The sequence below is a fragment of the Camelus bactrianus genome, chromosome 6, assembly GCF_048773025.1.
Source record: "Camelus bactrianus isolate YW-2024 breed Bactrian camel chromosome 6, ASM4877302v1, whole genome shotgun sequence".
In the NCBI taxonomy this organism is placed as follows: domain Eukaryota; kingdom Metazoa; phylum Chordata; class Mammalia; order Artiodactyla; family Camelidae; genus Camelus; species Camelus bactrianus.
Window position 1 is genome coordinate 47,275,862 of NC_133544.1, and position 26,913 is coordinate 47,302,774.

Genomic DNA, 26,913 nt, shown 5'->3' on the forward strand with positions numbered 1-26,913 from the left:
CAGGAAAATCTCTGCTATGCCAATTACTAGTTGTGTGATGGTGGCCAGTTACTTGTTTTCTCTTCTGTAACATAGGAGAATCAATAATGCCTACCTCACTGAGCTGGTGTAAGAATTAAGAACGCAGATACAGAGCCTAGCGCAAATCCTTGCTGATTTCAACTGTCCAGTAATGTTCAGATCTGTTACTAGATCTGAAAAGAAAGCATCTGATTTTAACTCTAGTGTCTCTATTTGTAAAACAGTGACAATAATGTACATCGCATAAGGTTATTTTAAGGTTTAAATGAATATGACATGTGTGGCACTTTACTAAATGCCATATAAATAGAATGTATATTTATAATTATAATGGATTTTAAGAGCTGGCAGAGAATATGGATAAGTAAGAGAAAAGAAAAAAATAGAGAAGACAGCAGGAAAGTTGGGAACAAATCTGTGGAGAGGTTTGCACTTCATTAGAAGTGGAAGAACAGAATCAAAACTGCCACCCAAAGCAAATCAAACCAAATTTAAATCCCAAAGCAAAACATAGACACAAAACAAGATGAAAAATAAACCATCCTCAGCCCTCTAGTGTGTGTGGAGGGCACTATTTACTCCTCTCCTTCTTAAGCATTCACTCATTATAGCTTTCTTCTCAGGAGAACCTGCTGGGCTGTGCTTCTGTCCTGAGATAATTATGAAAACTGTGTTGTGAGTGTAGAATATAGAGTTGTGAACGCAGCTACTGGAGAACATCACACAGACCTTCCTCTTTTAGTCCCAAAGCCCCTTCTCTGGCCCAGTGTGTCTCCTCTCAGCCCAGGCAGGTTCCAGAAACACCTCTTTTCCCTTTTTCCTCCTGGGAGATATCACCACCCAACCCAGCACTTGGAATCCTGGGAGTAAGGAGAGGAGTCTCAGTCCCTAACTCCTTACTTTCTTACTGTGTCAGCACACAGGCAGCAAGATTTTTTATTTTAAGAGTTTTTCTGCTGAAGAATACATGGTAATAAACAGGGGATGTTAAAAATGAGAAACAGCAAACAGAAATGTTACTAAATTTATAACAGTATTCATAGTTCCACTACTGATAATAATGCCATCATTTCCATTGTATTTTACAGTAGGAATGGAACTAAAGGGTTCAATTTGAGTCAGGTTCACTAAAGTCTTTCTTTTAAGAAAGAAAGAAAAAATAAATATTCTCTCCTGTATGCCACATACCTTAGTGCATGAGACCTCACACGTGTACATACATGCATGAATGGGAATCTTTCCACACCCATCATAACTGGGCAGACGTTACTATGGTCTTTCTTGAAATCATTTTTCTTTTCTCTGTTTATGCACTCAAATCTGTAAAGAACACGAATGAATGTTTGTGCAAATTGAGAAGTTCATGGGAGCTGGTGTGGAGGAAACTACCAAGGAGGCAGGGGGCAGCTTTTCAGAATCAGTGAAGACATGAATGATGAATTAATCCTTATAAATTAGCCTAGGATCGCAGACCACAACTCAAATAAATCAAGCTGATGCAAATCAGAAATTTCGTAAAGTGTAAAATATGATTTACAATGGTAGATCATACAGTATTTATTCAGGCTTCTGATTTTCCCTACTATAAGATATAAATGAAGAGCTGAGTGAAAGGGTTTTAGGCCTGTGTGAATTTTTTTGCAGAGTAGAAATTTCTAGACCAATTTATATGATTTTTTTACCATGACAGTCTGTCTGGAATACAGTGATGTTTGCAGGTAGATCTGGTTTCCCCTTACATTTGTGGATATCGGTGAGCCTGACAAATAAGTCACTTATCTAGGTGTGCATCATACTCTATAAATGGTCATTCTAGAAATCCTGGGAGCTCTGTAAAAGCCTTCTGTCCTTCAAAATGGCAGGAGACTCCATGGGGGCTTAACTGAACCAAGCATGAGAGCCAAAGACAGCTATTTGATGCTGAAATTAAAAGATGAATATTAAGGACTATGTTCTCCTTTATTAATCCTCGACATCACATTCCCTGCATTCCCAGGGAACCAGACATGTAACTCACAAGACCAGGCACTCTTCTATAAGATGAAAGTAGAGAGAAAGTTATCTACAGATGGAAGAATGGCGCCATGAGAGTGGAATTGGAATGAGGGGCAGAAATAGTGCTCCTTAATTTCCCTCTGTGTTTTGTTAGCAACAAGTTGTCAGTGGGAGCTTTCAAGACACATTAGTTTGAGAAAGAACAAATTAGACACAAAGATCTATTGTTAGCTATAAATTAAAAGCTGTTTCTATGAATTGCAAGTCTCTCTCTTTCCCTTACCAAGAAGATTGTAGATTATTATTTTTTTCAACCAAAATTTGACATTTGGCATTTGAGTCTCTGAATTCTCAGATCATTTATTATAACTTTTCTTTTTTTGAGGTGTTGGAATAATGCTCTGAAGGGTAGTGGTAATGCAGATGCTTTCTAAGCTTCTGAGGACCAGGCAGAGTTTGGAGTGATTTAGGGGCAACCAGACAATGCTTCATTACCCAGGAAACTGACCCTTCTCCCATCTGCTGTAAATGAGATCTGAAAACTTTCTCCATCCTATTATCTTGTCAATTCCTAGCATCAGTTTCTAACAAGAGAGTTGAAATGGAATATAGCTTTGGCTGGAGAGAAAAAAAAGTACTTAGGATTTAGTGGACTGTAACTTGGCTGCAAATCCAAATGGGTAATATTTAGCTTGTAGTATGATTCTCTTCATGCAGATTGCAATGTTTACATCTTGTAAGGAAGCCTGTGTTTCTGTGCATCAGTGGTTCTCAAATGGAAAACACTGGAGAATAACAATATGGACCTAAAAGGGGTATCTCCTGCACACCTATGTATGAACATTGACCCTTTACAGAGTGAAAGTTGAATATGAATATAAGAAAACTCATAGAATTTACATTCATGAAAATTAACCTTATATTATCACTTGCACTTGTTTGGTGTACTGTGCTGTTTCAAAGCTTGTGCTATCAAATTCTGGCTTCTCCTAATCACAATATGTATTCATGCATCCAAATAAGCATTTTTTCCCCTTTTCTTAAAAGGGTGGGTGAGTGGGTGGCATAGTTCTATTCAGAAGAAAGAAAAAGAAAAAGAAAAAGATTTCTCATAAGCTGATCTGGTTAGACTTTTGGTTGGAGAGAACTCAGCCTGAATAAAACTGGGGCTTTTTGTAAGGCCATGTATGGGTTGGGACTGAGAGGGAAAGATTGACTGAAACATCTGTGGTTTTCAGCTTTTTTCTCCATCTTTCTCAGGGGCTCATGACATCACTGTATCCCTCTGGTGTCTGAGCCATTCCTTCTCTACTAACTTCCTCTGCTTATTCAGAGCTTCTTTAGTTCTTTTATAATTTTGGCTGGCATGGGGCCTGCTGTAGTCACCCTTTCTACTCCAGCTGAAAGACTCCTTTTAGCTCCAGCTCCCTCTCTACATCTCTCAGTCTTGTGTTTCCGTGTTCTAATTCCTGAGAGTAAGGATCTTATGTCCCAGCTCACCTTTTTATTCCATGTCATGCTGTAAGTCAATGGCTCGCCAGTGGATAGTATGGTAGATTGCAAAAAACGGCCACAATTCCCTGTAACCACATACTTGCAATGTGATTTTGTAGCTTCTCTCAAGAGATGGAGTCTATTTCTCTGTCCTTGAATCTGGGATGGCTTTGTGACCTGCTTTGCTAGTAGAAGGAAACAGAAGTGAGGTTGTACACTTGGTCCTTTGGAGACGATGAGCCCTTTCTCTATTTCTCTTGGAAATCTGCCATAGGAGTATGCCTTAGCTAGGCTCATGGAAATTGGGAAACCAAGTGAACAGAGATAAGCTATCTTAGACTAGCCAGCCCCTGGCCACCTGGCAGCTTGCTGCAAATTCATAAGTGAACCTCACCAAGATCACTCAAGTGTTGCCCAGATCAGCCAGATCAAGCAGTCTATTACAGTACAAATTGCTGCCCTGTTTAATCATGAGCTAAATAAATGGCTTGTTGTTTTAAGCCACTGAGTTTTAGTGTATTTGCTACACAGAAAAAGTAACTAATAAGAGGTACCATTCACCCTCCATATCTGCTGGTTCCACATCCACAGATTCAATCAAACATGGACAAAAAAATCCTAGAAAGTTTCAAAAAGCAAAACTTGAATTTGCTGTGCACAGGTATTATTTATATAACATTTACATTGTATTGATAATTATTTGTATAGAATTTACATTGTATTAGGTATCATAGGTCATCTGGAGATGATTTAAAGCATATGGGAGTATATAAACAAGTTATGTGCAAATACTAGGCCATTTTATATAAGGGACTTGAGCATCTTGGATTTTAACATCCGCTCAGGTCCTAGAACCAATTCTCCACGGATACTGAGGGAGGACTGAACTCCTTTTGGTCTAACCAGTCGCAGTACGTAGTGTACTGGTATTGTGGCAAAAAATCTGACTGCCTGCCTCTTTCTCAGTGGCTATGAGCAGGGCAGTTATATTTAGAAAGAATGTAGCCTTTCCGTTATTCAACACATATTTATTAACTGCCTATAACACGCCATGGACTATGTTAGGCAATAGAATCAAGGATGATAAAAAAATATATATCTAGTCCCTGCTGTCAGGGACTTAATAGTGCTGAATAAATGGAACTTTCACTTAGTAGGGGAGACAGACATTAATCACATAATCACCCTGAAGAATATTTAATTACAAACTGAGATAAGGCTCTAAGTGAAGACACACATTTTTATGAGAGTGAAGTCTGAGACTGGGTCTTAAAGGCTTACTGAGTGAGTGGTATTTGAGCTAAGATCTAAAAATGGGTAGGATTTATTAAGGGAAAGAGTAGAGAGAATGGATTGTGGATGAAAGGAAGACCTTTTCAGTGTGTGCCAAGATCCCATTGTGGAAGCTAATATGATACATTTAAAAACCCAAAAGAAGGTTAGTCTGAGTGTGACTGGAATACAGAGAGAGGCAGGGGGACTGCTGAAGAGATGTGGGTGGAGAGATGTGTAGGGGCTTGAACCCATGGGGACTCATAGGTTATGTTATGGATTTGGGGAACATGGACATATATTGAAGTGTCTGGAGGGAGAGGGGAAGCTTGGGAACATGATCAGTTTTGTGTTTTGGAAAGATCACACTGTATGCAGTTGAAAAATGATTGAATTGAATTCAAACTGAGTGAATGTGGGAAGATCAGCAGATAGGCTATTGCTTTGTGATAGTGAGGAGATGATGGACTAGAGTAGTAGCTGGGAGAGGGCAAATTTGAGAGATACTTAGGAGATAAGACCAATAAGGTAAGTCAAGATGCTTAGGAGATAAGATCAGAGGGTTTGCATGTGAAGGCTGAGGGACAGGAAGTTGTTGATAGAGACGTCTAGATTTCTGGCTTTCACAAGCAGAAGAATGACGGTGCTACTCACTGAAGTTAGAAACACTGGAAGAAGAGTAGATCTGAAGAGTGAAATCCTGAGATGTATAGACATGTTAGTTTGAGGTGCATTGAGGGCTCTGAATGCAAATATTGGTTAGGGGATTAGATATATGAGTTAGAGGAGAATAAAATTTGTCAAACATTAGTGTTGATTTGGCCACTGAAATTGTGGATGTGGAGAGAATTTGGCACAGATATTGTAGATGATAGTTCATGGGCCAAAACTGAACCACAAACATAGTTTGTCAGTTTAACTTGCCATTAAAAATTAAAATTGAACATGTAGAAATCAGATATTTCACTGCAGCTAATAGAAGTGGGATTAGGAACTCTGGTGTCTCTTCTACTTCTTATAAGGACACCAGTCCTATTGGATTAGGGCCCCACCCTTATGCACTCATTTAACCTTAATTATGTCCTTAAAGACCCCATTTCCTAGTACTGTCACATTAAGGGTTAGAACTCTAACCTATGAATTTTAGGAGACTACAATTCAGTCCATAAAATGGAATTAATGAGAATTTCTGGTTCTTTGGCCCCTTTTCTATTTCCCAGTCCATCAACCCTCCTTTTCCCTTATTTTTCTTCTCAGCCAGCTTGGAGTCTGCAGTTTTTCATTTCAGGAACACTCCTATGAATCTATCAACTCCTTCATCCCTTTGTCTTTCCATCATAATGGTCTGATGAAATTCCAACCTTAAGTGGACCCTACTATTCATTTCTCTATACTTTCACTATAGTTGCTAAGAAGTTCTGGAGAAAAAGTACACAAAGGCTATGATCAACTTTTGATTCTCTCCTTCTAGGTAGCATCTTTTTTTTTTTCTTCTTCTACATATGGCTAGACTTCTTTAAATAACTCTATACTCATGGGTTCAATTTCCTCTCCTATATTAGCTTCCTAGGGCTGTTGTAACAAAGTACCACAAATGTGGTAGTTTAAAACAACAGAAATCCATTCTCTCACAATTCCAGACGCTAATTGTCCAAAATCGAGATGTCAGCATAGCTGTGTTCATTCTGAATGCTCTTAGAGAAGACTCTTTCCTTCTCTTTTCTTAGCTCTTGGTGTTGCCAGCAATCCTTGGCATTTCTTGGCTTGTAGATGCAACCTGTGTCTTTGTCTTCACATGGTATTCTCCTCTCTGATGTCTCTTTGCATCTAAATTTTCTTCTGCTTAAGGACAAGAGTTATTGGATTAGGGTTTACATAATAGAGTGAACCTCATTTTAACTTGATTGTGTCAGCAAAGACTTGATTTCCAAACAAGGTCACATTCACAAGTTCCAGGTGGACATGAATTGGGGGTGGGTGGCTGAGGAAGTGTTACTCAATCCAGTAATTTGGCAAACTCCTAAACCTACTTCTGTATAGCTTCAGGGGCTTAACTCACAAAAACAAAACAAAACAAAAACAAACAAACAAAAAACTAAAAAAAAGGTAAACTAACTAGCTTCTAAGCTGTAAACCCAGTGAATTAATCTCAGTTCTTGTGTCATTTTCTCCCTTGGTCATATTTGAAACCGTTGGTCACCCTTCTCTTCTGAGAACACTCTCTTCAGATCACTTCCAAGTTGTCCTCCTATTTCTGTGGCTACTTCTTCTCAATTTCCTTGGCAGATTTGTCTTTCAGGCCATTACATGTTGGAGTTTCTTAAGGCTCAGTCCTGTAGAGAAGCCCTACAGTGATCAGGTAGGGAACATAAATGAAGGAAATGGGTCAGGTGGAAGTGTCACTCTAGAGAGCTCATGAGTCATTTAGAGGGTGACTGCAGCCCAGCTCCAGCCAGTTGTGTTATGCTGGATTGGAACCCAAGGTTGTCAGAGATTCTAATTCTTTTCTTTGAATCCTAAAGTCCAGCCAGCCTCTTGTAGAATTGGTGCTCTGGGAACATGAGTGTTGAGTGAAAAGGATAATAAGAATGAAAATTTATGAGAGAAAGTAAGACCTGGAATCTCTGGCCAGTTTATTTTCATCTTCTCCTATTTTTGACTCCCCTAGCCCACATTTTTTTTTTTTTTTGGTGTGTATGAAAAACAACATAGAGTCTGTAGAATCAATAACAATGGCATGAAAATCTTAAGTTACTAGAACATTTAGGGAAACGTTAATTTTTTTTTTAGTTGACACATCCTTCATATTACCTTCCAGTCATAAGATTATGCTTAGAATGTAAACAATGAAACTGGAAAAGTCTTATGTTAGTTCAATGAAAATATCAGCACAGATGAAGCTTCCATTATATTTCATAGGAAATGAGTTAAAATTTCTTGTGGTTGAAGGAGAAGTAGTTCATATCTTTTCTTTTGTTTCCAACAGGTCACTAAATTTGTGACCTCTGCCATCTTTAACACCTTAAGCACACCTGTCATGAAATATCTCTTAAAGTTTTCTTAGCCAACTGCAGTTTCACTTCCAAGGTTGTATTGATTTCATAGCATTTTGTGGTTGGCACATCTTGACATGAACCATAGATGTTATTTTGAATTCTCAATACCTTTTATTAGATCTTTAAATCAATTACTAGTAATAGGATGAGAAATTCAGAGTTTTCAACCACAGGCACTGTTCTCAGTACTTCAACTTGACAGCATATGAAACTGGAAAATAGATGAATTGAACTGAACCCAAATTTTCTGACTCCTAAATCAGATTTCTCTCTAGCTAACTGTTCTGCTTAATAGATGATAATTTACTTTGATCCCCACAACTTAAGTGAATTGAAGATCATAACATGAGCACTTTATTGGGCTAATTCAATAGTCTTCAATCTATATTCAGTTTCTTCTCATACAATCCATTTTCTACACCAGTAGAAAATATGTATTTTTCTAAAGCATGTCTCTTATCAGGTACCTTTTCTGCTAGAAACTTCAAGGGGCTTCCCATCACCTGGATGAAACAAATCCTCCCCAAATGTCTTAGCATAGTATACAAGGCCAGACAAAATCTGTGCCAGACTTTCTTTTCCTACTTTGTTTTCTGCCCCTCTCTTGTACAGTCTTACTTTTGCCATTACTTTAGAAGAGAGGGATAAAGTGTCAAATAGTTTGTTGTATGTTTCACCTGAATTGCTTATGAGTCTCAGAACACACCCTAATTTTCATGCCTCTGTGTGTAGCACGTTATTTCTTCTACTTGGAGTATTTCTTATTTTGTGTGCAGAAATGTTCCTGACTCTCTGCTTCTAAGACCTCTGACTCGATGTCTCTTACGGCCCATGAGAATAACTTATTTATTTATTTACTTTTTAACAAGGCCTGTCTTTCTCTCTGGACTTTGAATGCTTTCAGAACTAGATCTTAGCCTTATTTCTCTCTTTCTCTAGACTTCAGCAGTGTGGTGCTTAGAACATTGACATTTTAATAAATATTTATTGAATGAATGAATACATGAATGAACATAACACACAGGGGTCACCTAGCAATTTCTATTCTGCTGATTACATTGTGATAATACTTGGTATGGATTTAAGTGAAATGTGACCAGGGGGTTTTAAGCTTCAGAAGACTGTTACATGTATTCTTGTGATATTTGACATGTTAATCTTATGGAAGTGGATTAATTACAAATGCTTATTTCAAAAGGCTTAATTTCTTATCATAAGGTCATTGCTAAAGGATAAAGTTGATGAGATTGTGCTGAATAATAATGTGCAAATCACATTTCTCTGGTTGATCAAGCTGTGAATTACAATAAAAAGGAGAAAGATTTGATGTCGTTGGTCTGAGGCTCCACTTATTGGTAGTGCCAGCTCTGGTAGCACATAGATACTGCAGATTAACATTTTCAAGCATCTCATAGTTTTAGATTACTCGTGTTGATCGATAATTAAAAAAAAAAACAACACAGGAAATGTCAAATGTACCTCAAACAGTTGATATGCGCCAAAATGAAGATATATATGTACACATAAGCCATGTTTCTCTCTGATGTTATTAAATGACATTGCATAGGTGAAGCATGCTTTACAAGTGTGGTTGTTGCTTTAGGAGGAACACAGAGGACAACTTTATATCCAGGTTTAGTTCATGGTCCATGTTCACAGTCATGAGATAAATCATAAGATAAATAATATTTGGATAGTGGTGTATTAAAAATGACCAGTTTTGAGTGAAGAACAAGAATGTTAACTTCCAAAATATCCTGAACTCCAGTATTTGAAATAATATCTGAGCAGAGAAAAAAAAGAGTTTGGCAAAAATTTAAGTAGGAACAATGAAAGTAGATTTATTTCTCTTGTGTATAGAGATTGTCCTAACATAGCTCACTTTGGAAACTTAAGGAAAGTATGTGCCCTGAGATTATATGGACTATTTAAGATTCTGCATATTTTAAAAACATTTTTTATTTTTATTTTTTAATTTTTTGTTGGGGAGGTAGTTAGATTTACTTATTTATTTATTTTTAGAGGAAGTACTGGAGATTGAACCCAGGACCTTGTGTATGCTGAGCATGAGCTCTACCCTCCCCTGACAGACTCTAATTCAAATCAGATTTCCTCTTCCTTTGTGATGAGAAGCAGGATAAGAAACTTAGTAATGGACATTAGCCATTTTGGAGATTTAGAGAGAAGACTCATAGTGAAGTGGAAGGAAAGCTGAACTAGACCTCAGAAGATAGGGGCTGTAGTCCTGGCTCTGACTGCAAATCTCTAGCTTTGGGCAAGTCTCTTGATCTCTGGGTTTTCCTCTCCATGTGAAATGGACATGATCATAAGGCTGTCCCTCTCTCTTTCCTTTCTCTGTGTTCTTTGATTGGCATCAAAGAAATCATGTCAATTTAGTTTCTCCTTTCCTGCTATAGTGTTCAGTAGGCACAGCAAAGAGGTCCTGGTAACAATCAATGCCTTCAAGGCTTGTGGACAAAAAGTAAATTTGAACAATTAGATAGATGGTGCATGATAAAGAAAACAAGGTAAAAAACAGCAAGATGAATGAAGTCTTCCTGAAACGTTCAATGCTATAAGATTAAAAATTACTCTTTTCCCAGGCTTTATGAGCTATTGTATTTTTTATGGATAGGTACCATTTGTGAAATTGTTTTCTCCAATTATACCCTTAAAAGCGCTTAATTTTTTTTTAAATAATAGGAGAATTTCTTACAGACCAACCACAGAATTGCAAATGGAGATCAATCCCATTATAATTTCATTGATTTGGGAACTGTGAGTGAGCAGGTAGAGCAGAAGATGAGAAATGGAGGAGAAAAACTGACAGTAGCCTTAAGGTTCAATATGGTGAGATCTTTCCTGACTTCAAAATTTTGCCTTTTAAAGTATTATATGACCAATTTAAGTATTTGCATCTTCTAAGTCATTAGTGAGGGGACAAGTTAGATTTCAGTAGCATGAATATTATTGGGAATTGTCAGAGGGACAATTACTACTTAAACAAAATGGGTAAGAAACAAAGCTTGCTTTATTTTTCTTTTTTTCAAAATACGCTGGTGACACACCAAGTTTCATTCTAGAATGAATAATCTTAGCTGGTTTAATGTCTTCCCATCTCTTCATTAGAAGAAACAAGGCATGCTTTTTGTGCAAAGCATGAGAGTAACACTGCCTTCAGTCCTGAGAAATTGAGAAACTGGGTGACTCCAAATTGGACAGACTCTAATTAATATCTATTCATGATCAAAGAACAGGATAATTTAATTTATATTTCACTAAGTGCTTCTGTTTATCAGTGTCTAGTTGGGTATTACTGTTAAAGGAAAGGAATTTTATGTTAAAAAAGAGAGTCATGGATCTCTGATTATTTCTGTTAAGTGTCAAGGATCAGACATTTATGTTTTACTCATTCAAAATATCCTCTTATAGATGAATATCTAAGAATTTAATTTTTCAGAAATCTGATATTTAAAAGCTATTTTATAAAACATGAATTGGCTCTCTCTCTTATTTGCCAGCATCATCTTTTCTTCTTTTTTTGAACCCAATTTTCTTTCCTTGTAGAGCTGACTCAGAGAAGATGAGCATCCTCACATGAAAAATTTCCTTAGTTTCTTTATAAACAAGAGGTCTGAAGCTATATAACGCTGAGAGTCAGGGTACTACGCTAGCTGTCTACAAACATTCAGCAGGCTGTCTGTTACATGGCAAGCAGTGGAGCTTATTTATGCAACTCCAGAAACCAGATACAGGACGAATGGGTAAGAACAAAAAGTGATTCAATATAAGGGATAAGTGTTGAATAAATAGAATTGTCAAAAAGTGGAATGGATTGCCTTGGAAAATAACACATTTCTCAATCCTGGAAGTACTGATGACTTTTTACTTTTATTTTGTGTGTGTGTGTGTAGTAATCAAATTGATTGATTGATTGATTTTAAAGGAGGTACTGGGGATTGAACCCAGGACATTGTATATACTAAGCACACACTCTACGACTGAGCTATATCCTCCTCACTGGAAGTGTTGATTAAAAGCTGATTGATCACTTGTTCAAATATGTAACAAATAGAGAGTAAGATTAGCGGGCCTCAAAGATACACAAATTCCAATAGTATGTAATTTTTGGTAGTGAAAACACAACAAGAAGGTGATAAGTAGGAGGGGTATTAGAGTTTCTTTAGAACTACCATTTCGCTTCTAATAAGGCAACCTTTATTACTCTCTGAAGCACATGGTTAACTGCTTATTTTCATGGTTATTCTCACCCTCTGAGCCTTTCCTCTATGAAAATTATTGTTATATTTATTGTGGAAGATATTCACTATATTGCTTGTAATAAAAATTTATCATATGTATATTTCTTTTCTTAGCTGATTTATTTCTATCTTGTGAAAATAGTGATATATGTATTAGTTTTTATTTTCTTTGTGTTGGTTACTGGAAATTTTTTTTGTTAAATTTGGGTTCCACCTTATAGAGTGTATTTGGTGATCTAAACTGATTTCTGGCTTCATCTTGTCTTTTCTATTTTTACTCTGTCTGCTTACTAGCAGTCCCCATCCCAACCCAATTTTCTTACTTTCTCCTCTTTTAAATTTTATTTTATTTTGTACAAAATATACTGTAACATCTTTGGAATGTAGTAGAATAAAAAATATAAATGAGTAAGTTTCTGATGTAAGTGCTACTTAAAATTATTCCTTCTTCAAAATCTTTTCTGAGGTATGATCCACTTCCTCAAAGGAAAGAAAGAAAGAAAGAAAGAAAGAAAGAAAGAAAGAAAGAAAGAAAGAAAAGAGAAAAACCTCCCCACATTTCCTAATTCAACACAGTTGTGTAGTTTTTTGCTTCAATAATGGTAGATAGAACAATGCCTTTATTTACCTTCCTTAATTACTTAAATGCCACTGAAAAGATGTTCTACACATAAGAAGAGGATAAATTGAAAAATAAATGCAGAGAATGAGATGTAGGCATGATAATGGAGTAGTGCTAGGGCTAGTGGACTACAGACTCGAATTTCTGTTGAGTTGGAACTAGAAGGGATGGATAAAACATAAAGGGGAAAGAACCTGCCCAGAGCTACATTTCTGTGCCCAGGAAAGACTATAGCTGAGGTGGTAGCCATTTTCTTTTCAGGACTCCTGGACAGGCTCCAAGTCAGTAAATACAAGAGCATGACTGCTCTGGGGGGCACTTTGCAAGGCAGTTAATTAAAGGTCTGTATTCAGAAAGGTAAACCACTCCCCTCCTCTGCTCTCTCTCCCACAGATCAGCTCCTGCTGGAAAATACGACAACTTCCCCAACTGACAACCATAGCATGGGTCTGCTTTCTACTACCACTGTTAAAACTATCTGTCTAGGGAGGCCTTTCCTAGTTTGAGTATTTGTGCTGCAGAATAGGGTCCTCCTTATGTTAGCATGGAGAGCATATCCAGTTAGCTGGATCCCCATTCATTCATCCTGAAGTGATCTTGCCAGTGGACATAACCCTGACTACAGTTACAGAAATTGCAGGCAGCTCTTCCATGCAGGGGAAAGACTGGGGGTAGGAAATCGACTCATAGAATGGCAGAGGGATTTCCTTTCAGTAACTGATAGTATTAATCTGGTCATCATTCATAAATATTAACAGGCAATCAAGAATCTTTCTAACATGTTTAGCAAGCCAATCACACAGAGAAGAGTGATCAAATAAATATAACTAACAGGATAATTCAGAAAACAGGATAATTTTAAAAGTTGAAGTTCACTTCTCAGAGGAATTTGAATTGATATGAGATTCTTAAATACTGAGGATGTTGCTATGAAAAGGGAATAATTAGAAAATGACAAAGAAATCAAAATTTAAAAACATATGTTTGTTAAAATAAAAACAATTATTCAACAGGAAGATTGGAGGATAAAAATCAAATAAACACCTCAGAAGATGAGCTAAGAGCCAAAAAGAAGTGAAGCAAGAGACAAAACAAATTACAAGACATGGAGGATAAACATGAGTGATTTATTATATCCATCTAATAGGGTTTTCAAAGAAAGAGGACAGAAGAAATTAAATAAAAATAGAAGTCCTGGGGCTTCTGAAAGATAACATAAACTTTCAGATTGAAAAGGTAGGATTTACTGAGACCTGATTGAGTTATGTCTTAGTAAAATTGTAAGACACCAATGAAAACCAGAAGATTCTAAGAGAGAATAGATTTCTTACCTACCAAGAAATAGCAATCAGAGTGGCATCAGCTTGCTCATCTAGTTTCTGGATGCCTCTGACAACAGAGCCATCGTATATGGTTCTGACAGGAAGTAATTAGAAGCTTTAATGCCAAACTATCAAGTGTGAGGCATTCTAGACGTATTTCTAGGGACACATGGGCTTAGCAAGTTTACCTTTTATGTGCTTGTTATTTAAACAATTATGTGAGAAAGAGTTTTATCTAAAGAAAAACAGAGTACAAGAAAGAAAATTATGATGTCTAAGAAACATAGTGAACCTAGTCCAGGAGGTCAATGGAAAGAGATCTAAGGGAATCAGTTGTCCAGTAGGCTTGGAAAGCAATTGCTTAAATTGGAGCTGGAGGTTAGAAAGCAGTTTGGGATTAGCAGATACGAACTACTATATACAGAATAGATAAACAACATTTTACTGTATAGCACAGGGAACTATATTCAATAACTTGTAATAACCGATAATGAAAAAGAATATATACACATGTGTATAACTGAGTCACTATGCTGTGTACCAGAAACTAACACAAGATCGTAGATCAAATATACTTCAATTAAAAAAAGGAGGTAAATATTTTCTGTTTAAGATTATAATGGTAAAAAACAAGTAGTATTCAGCTGCTTCACCTTGAAGCAAGTTTCTGGTGATATTCAAAACCTCATCTCAGCCACATAGGTCATTATCTCTTGGTGGTGTTCACCTCCCCTCTAGTTCTGGCTTATTTCTATTTTTGTGTTTCTTCTTTCAATTCTTCTACTTCTCAACTAAATAATGAACTTAACCACCACCATTACATCACTACTAGCACATGCTTATGTTTTAGATGCAGAGCAATGGTATTAATTCAAAGAAATTTATTCTTCCCTCAAGACATGAAGATGTTTATTGCTTTTTGGGATTGGTTGTGATAAAAAGCAAAATGTCTTTGGTTAAGCTAGCGAGTTTGGCTGTCAGGGGTAATGTCTGTATATCTCCTTTAAAACCACAAAGATAACAGTCATTTCTATTACTAGCATACTTATTTCTGCTCATATTGGTTTTGGGATTGCTCCATTAAATCAGGTGATCTCTCATGAATCAGCATGACTAACTTGACATGATGTGGCCCATAATATAAAAATGAGACAAAAAAGCCCTTTTCAGGTCCAAGAAAGCATTACCACTAATTCTGAAAATGTAAGTTTATGAGTCACAGTCTCAAAAACCTTATTTTTGGAATATCTATCTATATTCCAAAATATAAAGTACTTTAAGAGAGAACAATTGCATTAAAAAAATACATTTAGTATGAGTGTGGTCAGATGTGCATAGCACTAGGCTTTCTCCTAGTCCAGAATTTTGACTCATCCCTAGATTTGTTCCTTTTGTAGGCCTTTCTGAGTGATCTAGAAGAGAATAAGAGTTGCTGGCTTCAAAGCCTATGGTTTCAGCTGAGATTTTGGTCTTTATTTGAATAGGGAGACTTTCAGAGGAAAATGAGAAAAGTCCTGCTCTATTGGACCTTCCATACTCATGAGAACTGACAGGAGATCATTTTTCTCATTGGAGAATTATTTTCATTTTACATTAACAAAGGTGAAGAAGGACTCTCAGAATTGAAATTGGTATTTGGTAGGACTGTGGTTAAAAGCAACTTTTGTAATAGCTTTATTGAGGTATAATTTACATACCAGAAAATTCACTCTTTTAAGGGTTACAAGTCAGTGGATTTCAGTAAATTTACCGAGTTGTGCAACCATTGAATCTAATTTTAGAACATTTCCATCATCCCCAGAAGAAACTTGCTGTCCATTTGCAGTCACTCTCTATTCTCACCCCCAGCCCAAGGCAACCACAAATCTACTTTCGGTCACTATGTATTTGCTTATCCTGGACATTTTGTATAAACTAAATCATTCAATACATGGTCTTTTGAGGACTTCTTTCCTTAGAACAATATTTTTGAGGTTCATCAATCTTGTATCATATGTTTCAACATTCATGTTGTACCAGTACTTCATTTTTGTTCTCAAAGCAGAATTGATGATTGGACTGATTTCCATTTTCATTTTTTAATGTGTATCAGTTACTGTTTAGACATACTGGAAAGGGACAATTCTGTAGATGACATAAGTTTTACAAGTTGTATTTTGTGTGCAAATTGTCTGAATATTCACAATAGAGAGTTTTATTAAAATAATTTGCGGGGGTACTTAGTTTGATTGATTGATTGATTGATTGGTTGATTTTAAATGGAGGTTCTGGGGATTGAACCCAGGACCTCCTGCATGCTAAACACACACTCTAACACTGAGCTATCCCCTACCCCTGAGAGGTTTTGTTTGTTTTTTGTTTTGGGTTTGTCTTTTTCAGTTTATCTTTTTTTTTTTTTAAATAGAATATGTTATTTTTTCCTGTATATTTACAAGGTCAAACATCTTCTTGGGTAATTATTTTCAATTTGCATTTCTTTTTCTGCAAGTTACTAGTTTTATCTATTGCCCACTTTCTACTGGCATTTTAACCTCTTACTAATTTATAGAACAGTTCTGTGTGTTCCAGATATATTTACACTGTTAACTGGTCTCTTTCCCTCTGTAAGTGATGCTTGTCCTTCTAACCTTATTCACAGTGTCTGTTCTTAAATACAAGTATTAAATTTGGCGTCAAAACTATCTTGTTGCCAAGACATGGAAGCAACCCAAATGTCCATCAACAGATAACTGGATAAAGAAGATGGGGTACTTCTATACAATGGAACACCAGTTAGCCACAAAAACCAAAATAATGCCATTTGCAGCAACATGGATGGACGTGGAGATCATCACTCCAAATGAAGTAAGTCAGAAAGAGAAAGAAAAATTCCATATGATATCACTCATATGTGGAATCTTAAAAAAAAAGAGGACACTAATGAACTCATCTACAAAACAGAAACAGACTCCCATAGTAAACAATCTTATGGTTATGGGGGGAAACAGGGTGGGAAGGATAGATTTGGGAGTCTGAGATTTGCAAATGTTAGGCACTATATATAAAAATAGATTTAAAAGGAAAATTTCTTCTGTATAGCCCAGGGAACTATATTCAATATCTTGTAATGACCTTTAATGAAAAAGAATATGAAAATGAATACACGTATGTATAAGCATGACGGCCATTGTACTGTACACCAGAAATTGAAACACTGTAACTGACTGTACTTAAGTTAAACAAAAACAAAAACAATCTATTGTTTCCATATGACTTCTGTTACTACTTGAACTGTAATTGAGTGCTTCCGGTTGGCTCTTTGTGTGTGTGTGTGTTGGGGGTAAAGCTCTGTCTTTCACTTGTGCCGCTGCCAGGTATTAAATGTACCCCACACTAATCTTCATACACATTGATGGCCTTTCTTAGAACCCTTGCTCTTCTTTGTTCTTTCCATTAAACTGCCATCACATTCGCGCATGCTGTTAGCCAGTTTACCGCCATGTTGTCTGTGATGTTTCTTGCTGCCGTGAAAAGTCATAAATGCTGTTTACTCTTATAGCTGTTAGTTGGTTTCTGACAGCACTGGGGCCCAGGGATACTCGCTCCACTATCTGCGCCCCTTGCTGTATGATTTAATGGCGCTCTCCCCTGTGCGGGGTGACCGATTCCCCCACCCGCCCCTCCCCCCATGTTGGGCGTGGCCATGTCCCTGCTTCGGCCAATGGGCAGCAAGCAAGGTGTCCCGTTGCCGGCGGCGCTGGGGAAGATTGCTCTGAGGAAAGGTCTGCCTGACCAGCCCGCGCTGCCCCGAGGAAGCGTCTGGGCGCGGGCGGGACGCTCAGGTCAGTCAGCAGCCAGAGAAGCACCACCAACAGAAACAGCGTTTGCTCCCTGCCTGACGCTGTTCCAAGTGTGTTTCACACCTCAGCTCATTGCGTCCGCTCACCTAGGAGGCAGGTAGGGTTATCCTCCCGTGCAGACGGGGAAAGCTTCGAGTCCGCGCACTTAAATAGGTGGGAAGCTCAAGTGCCAAGAGGGGGAGGGCGAGGCCTGCGGAAATGCGGGCAGACGCCTTTTTCAGTTTATCTTATTCCTCTATCTTATTCCTTATTTTCCATGTATGGACATAATATGATTAATATCTGAGGAAAAAGTTACTCACAATAGTTACTTTGCTATTAAAAAAATCAAAGTATTTTCCTGTCTCATAATTTGAGCATGTTTATCAATTTCTCTGATTAATTTTAACTCTGCTAGCACTTGGAATGGAAAAGTTTTAAGGTTTTTAAAAGTATTTTTAATTCACTTTTCTGACTTTGTCATTTGCCATAGTGATGTACCGAGGTAGGGCGGAAAAAAAATACCAAAGTAAGACAAAGTTAAAAAACAGAACAAAAAAGAGAATACGAACTTTTTCTGCTGTAGCCTTCCGGTTTCTTTTGAGTACTACCTTGTCGTTAAAATGTCCCAACCGTTTTCAAGTATGATGAGAATATCGTTGAAATCCTAGAAAATGAGAAATGTTTTAAATAAGGACTACTGGCTTCTGTAGTGAAAATGTATGTCTCTTTATTCAATTATATGTTTGCATTTCTTTACATTGGCCTAAGATTCTTCAGCCCTTATGTTACGTGGTAATTGTTTATCGTCTGTTTTATTTTACCATTTGTTTGAGGCATTAACGGCTCTTGGCGATTATCTTTTCTTACTTCACGGAACGTTTCTTTAAAGGTATTAACTGACCCCTACTTTAGTATTTTCTTCATCTGTCCTTAAAATAACCATATTATTCATTTGCCCTATAGTTGCTAGAAAGATAATTTAGCATTTGCTACAAATGCTTTCTAGCTTTTGTGGCTTTGGGCACCCTATTTCATAATAATTGAACCTGTTGTCCCTACAATCCATAGAATAAGAAACCTATTACATTGAAAGTAAGTTACTATATTGGAGGAGCTTGGGATTGAGTCGGTCTGAATGCCTGCCACCTACCTTTCTAGCTGTGTAGCCATGGAAAAATCTCTCTGAGCCTCAATTTCTTCATCTCCGAGGGAGAGCTAACATCATTTCTCTTATAGTGTTAGTGAGAGGAATAACAAAAATAATGCACTTAAGTCAAAATGTAGCTTTTGGATATAGTGAGTGTTCCACAAATATTATTTGATTCATTTTTGGTTGAATACATTATTCCTTTTCCTGGTGTATTTTGTTTTGCCTTCCTTTTTCTCAATGCCTTATTTTACATTGTTTTCAAATTTATCCTATCTTATATTAACTTGGAGCCATATTTCAGTTTCACTGTTATTATGGACTAAAGCAGTGGTGATTATTAGGAAGTATTAGATGGAATAGAATCATTTTCTTTTGACTTCCAATTAATCTACATTTCAAACTAAATAAACATAACTTAGAAGCTGTGACCAGTTTTCACTTCTGGAACTTGTACTGTGGAGCAAATTTAGTGACTCTTTTGGTCACCTAAAATCGTGGCCATTGTTAGAGAAAGTGGTATAAATTCAAAAAGTTTTTGGTCTACCTGATTTTTTAAAGGTTTGTCTTCTCATTTTGTTTCATTGTACCAGCCACTTCCCAGAATAAGTTTCTCAGTGCCTTTGCATATTGATAGTACTGTTGTCTGTCTTCACTAGTCTGTTCAATGTACTGTGTCACTGTGTTAAATGAACAGTTAACAGTTGCTCTGACTGTGAAGGTTATTTTACAAACGTGGCTTCTAGCAACTTCCATGTCAACAATTCTTTTTTCTATGAATTCTTTCTCTCTGCATTCATTTTCTTTATGCAGACTTTTGGCCCTCAGAGCTTCTGCAGATGCAGTAAAAAGAAGTGCTAATAGGAGAGACCAAAAAACAGCACACCCCTCCCCTGCAAAAAAAACCCCAAACCCTGAAAGAAATCTCTATAGTGGCAGCTCCAGAGAAGCCAAGAAATCACGAACAGTGAGGATCATTTTTCCCATTCTTCTTCATATCATCTCCAAAGGGAAGAAGAGAAAGGAATGATGGTGGTAGGGGAGGCTTGATGGATTTATTCAAGGCAATGTTTGGGTCGTAAAGACTCATCAGGGGCTTGCAATTTGACAATCAAGCAGGAATTCAGAAAAAGTCTCCTTATTTATTTGCTGTTAAGTGTAAAAAAAATCTGATATGTGCAATATATGTTACCTTTGTATAATACTTATGATAGTCAAAATGCTTTCACTTACATTTTCTTATTTGATACTAGAATCAAGGTAGGCTATGGTTGGTATATTTCCAACATTTTATAACATTAGGAAACTGAAGCTTAGAGGTGTAATGTGACTGGCCCCCTTTCTACTACAGTTTTCTGTCTTCCATAGTGGAAACTTACTGTGAAATAGTATCTACCATGGCCAAGTTTTCCCATGATTCCATCTCATCTCCTGTGCCAGTTTTTCTTTTTCTGCCACTACTGTGATCGAAGGAATATATTGGTCTTCGAGGACACTTCTCTGTAGCTGGGCAACTAACTTACTTGGGAAGTAGGCAAGTTGTTCTCATTTCTTTGTCATTTCTTTAGTTGTTCTCTCTTTCACAACTCTCTCTCCTCTTTCCCACCATGGTGCCTCATATCCCAACTGAAGAATCTATTTCTGATAAATGATTACCTTTTTAGTGTAGGATAATAAAACATGTAAAATTTTGGGAAATATCTTTAACTTAAAAATGGCATTAAGGGTGAGTTCCCAGATGTGAAATTTTGGAGATTGAAGATTTGTAAATGAGGGAGACAGTTTTGGGTACCAGGGATTTCTTGGAGCACTCAGATTTCCCAACTGAGGGGAGTGTCACTTGGTTTACACAAAACACCAGCTCATCATTCAGCAGTTATGAGCTGGGGTGCCATATATAAGGATCTGAATGATTCTGCTTAATGTTTGAAGCCACTCGTCTCGCATTGCGGGTACATCTCTGGTAGTGGGATTGTTGAGAAGCTACGGGATGTACCTTATGATAATGGGAATGCATTGTGAGAGTGTGACAGAGACAACTGCTCCTCTGCAGCCATAGTAAGTACTTGGTGTGCACCCCATGTAACTTAATGTAAACTTTATGTTACAGCCAGTTATTGATAATCACTGAAATGGGGATGCCTTGAGTTTGCGTTTCATAGCCTTTATCTCTGTTGTATTCCTGTACCACCAGTTCTGTGTCAGTGTTAGGTTATGATGAAATCCTGTTAGAAGTTTCCAAAAAATTCTTGAAACATTGATTATTAATTGGTCAATTAAATATTTTAAATAACAAAGCTGACATATTATTTTGAAAATTTTGGTGCTTCTATTTTTGTTCCTCTGTGGGCTTTTGCACTTTACCATAAGGGTGGGTCACAGAGACCATAAGAGTTGGTCACAGGGATACATAATCGAAGTCTGGAAGAGGCACTTCTAATAAACTTCCAGTAAAATTTCTCTCCGGAATGAATGTGCCTGAGAATTTTTATAGCAGCAGAGAAATGCCCTGGTACAATGATATAGCGGTTTGTGACTGATAGGAGAGCTAATGATGGTAGGTCACACAGAACTGTCAGAACCCACTTGAAGTAAGCATAGAGATATACTTGGCCACCTGCTATAGGGGTGGGACTCGAGAGACTCTGAAGAATCAGTGCAGATGTTACGTATGGTCATTTACTGTCTAGACGAGTGCAATTAAATATTTATTTTCCTGTGTTTTTTTTTTTTTTTTTTTGATAGTCAAGCTACTTTTACCACCAACCTCCTCCCTGTCTGCTTCTCCCTCCCCTCCCCACCTCTATTAATTAGTGCAAATTGTATTTCCAAAAATAGGAAGCTCTGTTGTGTGAAATCAGCTTCTTATTGTCAAGAACAGAGCCATCTCAATCCACTGGGGGAAGTAGTGCCCATTTAACTTCAGAGATTCCTGGGTGCTTGCTAGGTGAGCAGGTCAAGGTCACCACTAGACAGGAGGGTGGATGATCAGGGTTAGACTTAAAGCAAGGTTACTTGAGGTAGGGCTAGGGTTGGTTGGGGACAAAGCTAGTAGAGTTGGAAGGGATCTAAGAAGTAGGAGAAATAAAACATAAACTCTCTTTCATCAGTGGTGACAGGTGAATCTTTTTCATAAGACACTGAAAGTAGCCTAAAATGAAGCTTCCCAAGAGGTTAAAAAAATTACAAAATTGTAGGGACAAATATCGTCATACTGTGTTTTAAATGGTTTCCTTTTGTATACTATAAGTACTAAGCCACATACATGAAAAGCTTCAAATATATATTAATTTTACTTAAAGCATTTTATGTAAAACATTTACTTAGAACACAGACATGGCTGTCTATGTCAGGGAAAAATATTAATGTCATGGGAATTAGCAAAGTAGGTCATATTTGACACACAGTAAAGATATTTTTAGCTCTCACAAAGCTCAAGGCAAAAATTTCAGGCTAAGTGGGGCAGGTATGAAATAAAAATAAACTGGAGTTATTTTCCTTATTGTCTGCCTTCAGAGGACTGTTTTCTTGACCAAAAGAGCATTTTCAACTTGCTTATGCTGAGTTGTTCAAGAGGACAAAGAAGTACGGCAAAGGTCAACATGCTGGAGGTATTTCCACATAGATTAAGCCTCTGCAGTGAGCTTCATACCACACTGTCTAAACCCAGTGCTCCAGCTTTCTCAGGGTTTTCCTTGAGGGCCTGTGCACACAGTTTGATGGCTTGCTTTTATTCTCCTGAGTCTGCTCCCTCTTCTGAAAAATGAGGGAACAGGATTTACTGAGCCCGTGATCCTCTACTCTGTAAATTGGATTCTTCTGTTGTCCAAAGCCTCATCTGGGAGGTTCAGATTGGTATTTCTGGTGTCTTGCAGTTTGTACCTTACCAGGTGATTCTCATGTGTCATTAAGGTCTGGGACTACTTGACTAACTGATACCTTATCCCTGAGACATGGCTGTGGATTTGGCCCAGAGAGAAGAAGCCAGGATCACCTGGGGGGCACTTTACTGCATTTTTTTTTTTTTTTTTTGGTAAGAATTTACTAGTGAGACTGAGATTAGAAGAGTCTGGCTTTCTGACTTGGTAACCCCCTTAGTCTAGCTCGCTAATCAGTTCATTATCACCATTTCATGACATGACATTTCTGGCACAAAGCCTTTGATTTATGCTTGTTTGTATGAATAAAACAAGTGCCCTTTAGTTAGAAATTAAGGAGTTTTATATTCATGTAAATTGGCTTAGGGTTGGGAAGGGAGGACTGCCATTGCTCTGGTAATATTTCTGATTAGAAATGGAGTTCTGGTTAGGGTTTGGGATCTGGGCCAAGAGAATGTGTGATCTTCTCTTCATCTTCCCTTCTGGCACTACTTTGTAGAAGAAAAAAAAAAAAAAAAGAACTTGCATTGGGTGATATGTTCAGTTGGTGGCAGCAAAGTTCTATTACAGAAAATTCCTAGAAGCTCTTGTCTTAGATATTTTGAAAAGAGCCAGAGGGAACAAAGCAGCTTGTATAATGACATCCATGTTTTCTGTTAACCTGCAGAGATGTAAATATATTGCATGTGCTCAGGGAAAGGAAAAGTATGTAAAAGGAAGCTTTCTTGCTGTCTCTGTCTAAATATAATCCCCTAAATATGTTCTTTGTTTCCAAATCCAGAAGTGCTGTAGCATCAGCTTCAGATGAAACTTGTTTAGTCAGGTCATAATCCAAAAAGGTGGGCATCTTAGGATTTATTGTTGATTGTCATGTAAATTTATTAAAATAGGAGCTTTGATCTTGAAGTACATCCAAACAAGATTAATGTTTTAGCACCTAGAGAAATCAAGTTTTTGATGCAGTGAATGGATAAAGAAGGTTTTATGATTTTACATTGGCAAGGATAAAAATTCAGCATTTGAAAAGCTATTTTGGAATTTTAGTTTAATGGAAACTGTAAGAAGTGCCCAAGAACGTTAGGTGGTATCTGACTAATGTATTGACTAGAAAGATTTGCGAGCAATAAACGGATGGAAATAAGTGAGCAAAAATGAAATGATAATTGGAAAGCTAGTACTGTGGATAGATAGTGACATTTTATGGTTTGTGCCCACAGTTTTCTGCATATGCCCTGGTGGTGGGATTAATTATTGTGTCTGTAAAACTGGGTGTTAATTCAGGAGCAAATAAATAATTGAACCCTAAACTGGCCCACAGATTGCCTTGTAGTTGTGCTACTAACTTTAAGGGATTATCGTCCCAAATGATTCATGCTTTTGGAGACACTCTCACCAATACTAACACCATCACTGTTAGATGTTGGGGTGGGAGGGAAAAACCATATGTAAATGGAGAAAATGGAGACCCAGGGAGGGGCTCCAACAACACTGCTAATAAGTTATCAGGAGAATACTGACCTCCTAATGATAGACTACCAACCAGAAAAGTGGTTAAAATGTGGAAACATTCAAGGTTAGCAACTTAAGTCATGAATATAAATGTTCTGATGTGATGCTTTTATTATAATACTAAGCATGAAAATATCATATGATTACTAATATCTCTTAAGTTCAGACTGTAATCCTTTTAAATCTTTTTTAACACTGTTTTGATTACAGAAAGATTTTTCAGAAGTGATTTTGTGTTTTCCTATAAAATTTTTTACTTACCTTGATAATTATGTTAAAGTTGATTAAAAGTTAAAAAATGTTAGATGATTATTTCTTAACTTCAAAGTACTTGAGTGTTGAAATAGTGACTTGTAAGAAAAAAAGTAAGTTATCCAATGTGAGCTTAAGTCAGATAGACACCTTCAAAGTTGAATATTCTAGGTTAAAATTTCAAAGGAATTTGGAATGGTACCATGTAAATGCCATTTAAAATAATGGGATTTCCCAAACTGGAAATACCATTCCATGTGCACAGTATTGAAAATATGTCCTAAAAAAATACTCTTTCTGTCCCTGCCATCATATTGTCAGTCAGATCAAAGTTTGTTTCTTTTTCATCTTTCAGTTTTGAAAATATAGAAAGGCAACAGAATATTGTGAGTATAAACTTTTCACTGATGAGGAATTTATAACTAGATATTAGAAAAAATTGCAAGGAGTTTTGTAAATGAGATGCCTCTTTTTATTAAAGCTGATTCTAAAAAGAATTTGCTGGACACAATTTCCTATTCAAACACAGAAATTGATTATTTCATATACTTGTTGAAATTGATATGGTAGTTACCTAGTTTCAGGATGATTTCAGAAATGGACTCTCCAATGTGAATCAATAGACACAATTAAATGTTGAGTGTTCCAGGTTAAAATTGCAAAGTTTGGAATGTAGAATCACCTTAGGAAATTCTGGTTTGGGTGGCCCTGATATATACACATGTACATGTACATGTACATATTTGCACATATATGTATATATATAAAATTATGACTGATTCTAATAAACAACAGGGTTGAAAACCACTGGCCCATTGCTTTTAGAGAAGGTGCCATGGCCAGTGACCAGGGCCCTCCATCAATTGGTTAATTTCCCTGCCGCTCTGCTGCTGAATTGCTGTCTATATAATTAAGAAATGGGACTATCTGAGAGTGTGGGTTGCAGACAGATAAGGAAGCTTTTTCTACGTTTTTTTCTTCTGCATAGTCTCTCACTTCTTCCCCTCCTCCCATAGCATGGGTTGTCTAACCTGTTCTGCCTTGCCTCTTCTCACCTTTATATTGTAAGCACACATATAACAGAGGTTCTGACTAGCTCATGATAGTCAATTGTTAAATTTTCATGAATTTTGTGAACTGGTTGTTAAACACAACCATTATCAAAAATTAAATTATATAAACTTACTTAATTCACATTAAAACAAAAGTATTCAATACTCAAAACTCATTACTTTCTAATTCTTGTATTACCTTTAATCAGTATCTCTGCTTGTGAGGTTATATATATATCAGTTGTCTGGTGGAAGAAACTACTGTCCATCTCTTCCAAATTTAGCCTTCAGTGATGTCATGTTGGTAGTTTGAAGTTGGTCAGGTAGGAGGAGTCTTTACACCACAGAAATCAGCAAATGGTGCATATTAGGATTTGATTTAGTGCCTTGTTGATTGTATAAGTTTAAAAAATGCTGGAGAAAATGTTAAACATTTTCTGATTAAACAAAGTGTGTTATGACTGTAGTTATTAAATTGTGTATAGCATAAAAAAATGAGGAAATTTTCTTCCAGTACTCACAAACTATTATCCCGTTTAGCCAAGAAGTCACTCTCATTATTGATGAGTGAGTGAAGTTCCTGCATAGGCCTTCCTTGTTTCACTTTAGTCTTATCCCTCACGTAAACAAAATTATCAGTTAAATTTTGTGCCCCAACTACACTCATTGGTAATGACGTGAGGGACTTCTTGGCTGAACTGGATAGTAATCAAGCATATGTTCATAGTCTCATTTGTGACACTTTCATTGGCAATAGAATTATAAAAACTGGTAGTGGATTTTCAGAAAATGACATCTCACTGAAGATTTAGGTATGTGGAATTTATAATAAAGAATATTGTATATTTTATTATTATTTGTAAATTGTATATTACCTATCTCTTATACCAGCAAAATTTGTAATAGGGATGTACTGACATACACATCTTTTCCCAGAGATCTGGTTATTAAACATTTACAATCCTTGAAGCAGGGTGGGAAAGGTCACTTAGTTCAAACTTTCTACATTCAGATGTTGGCTAGATGGAAATTTAAAACGGTTCAACCTGGCTAGGTTTCATGCAAAGGTATATAGGTAGTTGTTAATATGTGATTTCTCTTCCAAAATTTTAATTTCCATTGCCCATGGATTAAATTGTGCTATTAGAGATGTATTTCTTTGGGTTCTAATGCTTTTTGATCTCCTGAGTACTGATTCATAAATGAGAAT

The 26,913-nt window shown here is 36.8% G+C and overlaps 1 protein-coding gene across 1 annotated transcript in view; it reads left to right on the forward strand.

Annotated features, from left to right (window-relative positions):
- The window catches only part of LOC123611833 (uncharacterized), an 853,613-nt gene that overhangs the window by 149,887 nt on the left and 676,813 nt on the right, over window positions 1–26,913 (forward strand). The window contains exon 5 of the mRNA XM_074366584.1: window positions 11,406–11,602. The gene's annotated coding sequence lies outside the window, so the exon portion shown is untranslated. The remainder of the gene's footprint in view (window positions 1–11,405; window positions 11,603–26,913) is intronic.